Source organism: Triticum aestivum, chromosome 1D (genome assembly GCF_018294505.1).
Source record: "Triticum aestivum cultivar Chinese Spring chromosome 1D, IWGSC CS RefSeq v2.1, whole genome shotgun sequence".
In the NCBI taxonomy this organism is placed as follows: Eukaryota; Viridiplantae; Streptophyta; class Magnoliopsida; order Poales; family Poaceae; genus Triticum; species Triticum aestivum.
The window spans coordinates 19,047,745-19,052,676 of record NC_057796.1 but is presented as its reverse complement, the minus strand read 5'-3'; the positions used below and the strand labels follow the sequence as shown (position 1 = coordinate 19,052,676).

At 48.3% G+C, this 4,932-nt stretch overlaps 1 pseudogene; it reads right to left on the bottom strand.

Moving 5' to 3' along the window:
* The window catches only part of LOC123157146 (putative receptor-like protein kinase At3g47110), a 36,309-nt pseudogene extending 34,651 nt beyond the window's left edge, over positions 1-1,658 (bottom strand).
* Between the last annotated feature and the right edge of the window lie 3,274 nt (positions 1,659-4,932).

The following is a 4,932-nucleotide window of genomic DNA, read 5'->3' as shown; positions in this document are numbered from 1 at the left end:
TCCTCGCCACCGCCTGAGGCAGCCGCCGGGCAAGCTCGCGGCGCCAAGGATAGTGGCGGCGGGGCCTCGGTTGCCCTGCCTCTGCGTGGGGAACCCCGGATCTGCAGCGGCGGCTCCATTGGCAAGGTACGGCTGGCTATCAGCCGTGCGGGCGGTGGATCTGGCGTCCCGGCCGCGCGGGCGGTGGGATCCGGTGGTCGTTGGCGGCCGACGGCGGCTTCTGCGGTGGTCGGTGCGCGCGATCTGGCGCCTCCCCTCCTCCCCTGTTCGGCGTGCGGGCCAGCCTGGTCGGGCCGCGCTTCCCTTGGTCGCCAGTTCTGTACAGGAGGCACTGCTGGTCGCAGGGATCTAATTCAGGTGAAATCCCTGGCCGGCCATGGCCGGCCGCGCCGACGGCGACGCCTGAGGGCGCCTTTCCCCTCCTTGGAGGCATCGGTATGGATTAATCTCCTCACTTCACCTTCCCCTAGGTCTCCTGGGCGAAAGCCCTAACTTTGTTGGGCAGCGGCGGCGCTCACGTCGCCGTTCCTTGAAGGCGCCGCTTTGGGAACCTTGGGGTTGAGTGACGCTTGTGGGTGGTGGGCGACGGCAGTGGTGCGGCCCTATCCTAGCATGGGTCTACGTCTGTTGCTTGGATATGGACTCGCGTAGGTGGAGGTCGTCGTTTGGCGTCGTGGTGGCGTCGATGGCAGAGGACCTGCCAAGGTTGACACCTCAATTTGCTCTGAAGATGGACCAGTGAAAGATGGCGGCAACGACACATATGAGTGTGTCGGACCGGTTTGTGCCCCGGACCCGACAGGTGGCTCGGTCGGGGTCTCCGGCTTTAGATGTTAGGCCTAGGCGAGAGGTTTGGGTATGGGGCCCAGCTTGCACCCCTTCATCATATGGATAGGAGTAGTGGCAAATGTTGCCAAGATGACGGATTCAGACATATTGTTATTCTACTTTGTAAGATCCCGGGAATAATCAATAAAATGGCCGCATGCATCTCCCAGATGCAGAGGCCGGGGTCATCCTCCTTTTTTTTTTTAAGGAAAGGTTGGCCTCATCCTCCTTAAAAAAAAGGAAAGATTGGCCAACGATGCTGGAATGGGCCCGGTGAAACTGTTGTCCCCCAGTGAGATTTCAGTCAGGGACAAGAGCTTCTCGCCGAGGTCGGTAGGGATGCGCCCGCCAAGATTGTTGCGATGCAGTCTCATTATGGTCATGCACATGAGCTCAGGTTTGCAGGGAACATGCCAGAGAACGTGTTGTTGTTCAAGTAGAGCCTCTGCAGGAGGCGGAGGCGGCCGAGGCTCGCGGGGATCTCCCCGTTGAGCCAGTTGGAGCTCAGGTCGAGTGTCCTCAGGAGCGTGAGGTTCCCGAGGGCTTGGGAGAGCGGTCCGGTGAGGCCAGTGCCGTTCAATCTAAGCGCCACCACATGCGCTGGCCTCCTCCGGTGGCTGCATGCCACGCTCTCGCAGCTGTAGAAATGGATGTTGTCGTTCCACGAGGCGGCTGACTCGCGCTCTGAAAGCGAGCATCACAGCCTTGTCGTCGGCACACGCCATGGCGATCATCGCTAGTACAGCAGCAAGCGACGACAGCAAGCTGATCATGGCCATTTGCAGTGCCTTTCTTTGTTTTGTTACCAGGGCAGCAACTGTGTGCTTCATATATATTTCCCTGTCGGAAGCGTTTGATGCACTATTATTAGCGAGACAGTGCCTTTATCAATACTAGTATTTCATTCACTTTGTAGAAAATGATTTGTCCTTGAAGATAAGAATAAGATAGATAGCACATATGTGTGTATGGTATAATATAGTGCTACTATGGTGTTGACTGGCACTAATTTTGCCCCCCTTCTTTGTAGTAACAGGTTGCTATCCTATCAGACCCATTCTGAATGCCTGCCAGCGGTGTATCTTTCAGAGATGATGGGTGCATTGATTCTCCATGCATACATGCATGCGCATCGATCCACCCTGTGTCAAGGAGAGGAGAAAAGCCAGTTTCAGATGGCAAATATTAGTAAGCTAGCTACATGGTAGGTATCTGAGTCTGGCTGCTCCAGTTGGATGAATCCATGGTTAATTTGGTTTCGTATGTACTGAGTTTCCTTGCAGTTCATGCTCTCTGGGGAGACACTGGAGAGAGTGACGACTGACGACGAATGCTTATGCCCATGAAGGAAGTTGAAGTGTTACTATTCTTGTACAGTTCATGCTTTCTGCAATGCAATGGGTATTTTACTTTTCTACTTAAAATATTACATGTATTTCCTCGATATCTTCAAGAAGCTCAGTGAAGTACTTCTCAATATAATGGTGCGCCCAGGGAAGCTCAAATAAAAATGACCCTGTAGTGGTGGTATTTGCTACTACCTCCGTCTCAAAATAAGACGTTTTTGTAGGCTAACTCTAGCCTAAAAGAACACCTTATATTTTGAGAGGATTTTTTTTTTGGAAATGGAGCCGTGCCCCCGGTCTCTGCAACATAATGATGCATGCAGCTATCTTATTAAAAAGTCTCGAAGTAGCACAAAGTTATAAAGGTATTACAGCTCGCAAGCAGAGCAAAGAATAGAAAATAAAAGTACATGCTCAGAATCACAACCGGTAAGGCAAAAAAAAAGGATAAGCTCCCTAGACTCCTATCCTGTTATGTGACCGCCATCCGAACCGGTTGAATATAACTCGTGCTACCATCTCCATTGGTTGCACCCAGTAACCAAAGGCTCCCTGGAGTCCGTAGGAGTGAGTAAGGACCACGTACGGATCCATGCGGTAGCTCTGAAAATAACCTGCAAGAAAGTTAAAGTGTGTTGTCTGCTAAAAATAAAATCATTCCTACAGTTCCATATAGCCCACAAAAGCGCACTTCCAATCCGAATACGAGCAGCAGTATCACGTTCAACCCCAGCTAACCACGTTTCAAACAACGATTCGATGTTAGCTGGAGGATTAATGTTGAAGGCAATATGGATAGTTCTCCAAAGCAATTTAGCGGGAGGGCATTCAAGGAATAAGTGTTGTATTGTTTCCTCATGATCACAAAAACAACAACGTGAAATACCTATCCATCGCCTCTTGATTAAGTTGTCCTTAGTGAGTATTACTTGCTTGTGGACAAACCACACAAAAATTTTAATACGCAAGGGAACCGTAATGTTCCAAATATGCAACGATCTCGAGATTGGGCCAGAATTAATCAAATCTATATAAAAAGATTTCAACGTGAAAACTCCATTCTTAGCTAATGTCCATTGCGTCGAATCCGGCGGGTCGAAAAGTTGAACATCTATCAATCTCCGAACCAAGTGCAACCAAGCAGTCCATAACTCACCAACTAACGCACGCTTGAACTGGATATACAAGGGGATCATTTGGAACACGGTGCCTATGTAATCCTCCTTGCGTTGTACAATATTATAAAGGGTGGGATATTGTACGGCCAGGGTGTTGCTCCTAACCACGTATCCTCCCAAAATCTTGTTGACATCCCATTGCCAACCAAGAATTTTACCCTACGAAAGAACAAATCCTTCACTCTCATAAGCCCTTTCCAGAATGGCGAGTGAGTTGGTCTCATGGTAACCTGGGCGAGCGTTTTCGACTGCGAATATTTATTGCGCAAAAGTTGTGCCCTTATGCCCTCCGGCTCTGTCTCCAACCTGTAGAGCCACTTGCTCATAAGGCATTTATTCTTGATTTCTAAGTTCTCAATACCAAGACCTTCCTGGTCTTTTGGCCGGCAAACGATGTCCCATCGCGCCAGTCGGTATTTCCGTTTGGCCTCATCTGACTGCCAGAAGAAACGAGATATGAAGAAATCAGGTCGCTTCCGTACCCCTTTAGGGATTTCGAAGAAAGAGAGTAGGAACATCGGCATACTGGTCAGTACCAAATTAATCGGCACTAGCCGACCTCCATAAGACATAAGCTTGCCCTTCCAGCAGCTCAGCTTTTTCTCAATTCGATCTTCGATACACTTCCATTCTTTATTAGACAACTTACGGTGGTGAATTGGTATGCCCAAATAACTAAATGGTAACGACCCTAATTCACACCCGAACAGTTGTCCATATGTGTCTTGTTCGTCTTTGGCCTCCCCAAAGCAGAACAACTCACTCTTGTGAAAGTTTATCTTTAATCCAGACAAATGTTCAAAGAGGCATAATATAAGTTTCATATTGCGCGCTTTAGCAATGTCATGTTCCATGAATAAGACAGTGTTGTCAGCGTACTGCAAGATGAGACTCCTCCATCGACCAAATGAGGAACTAAACCCTCCACTTGACCATGCTGTTTGGCTCTGCCAATAAGAATGGCCAACATATCGGCCACTATATTGAATAAGAGAGGAGACATGGAATCTCCTTGTCTCAAACCCTTATGTGTCTGAAAGTAATGACCAATATCATCATTAATCTTGATTCCAACACTACCATTCTGGACTTGAGAACCCACTTGGTTCCGCCAAGCCTCACTAAATCCTTTCATGCGCATTACCCACTACTAGAAAAACGGCTATAGCTAATATGGACATTAATGGCGCACCATGTATGTGGTGCACCATTGCTATATAGCAGTGGCGCACCAGATATAGGTACGCCATTATTGGCCACATTAGTAATGGCACACCTGGTGTGTTGTGCGCGATTACTAGGTTGAAAAAAAAATAAAAAAATTATTAGCAGTGGCGCACCAAGGGATAGTACGTCATTACTAAGTTGACATAGTAATGGTGCACCTTCACAAAGTGCGCCATTACTATGTGTATGACTTGGTCAAACCTTGGTCAAAGTTAGTAATGGCGCACTTTGTATAGGTGCGTCATTACTATGTCAAACTTAGTAATGGTGCACCTATACAAAGTGCGCCATTACTAACTTTGATCAAGTCATACACATAGTAATGGCGCACTTTGTGAAGGTGCGCCATTACT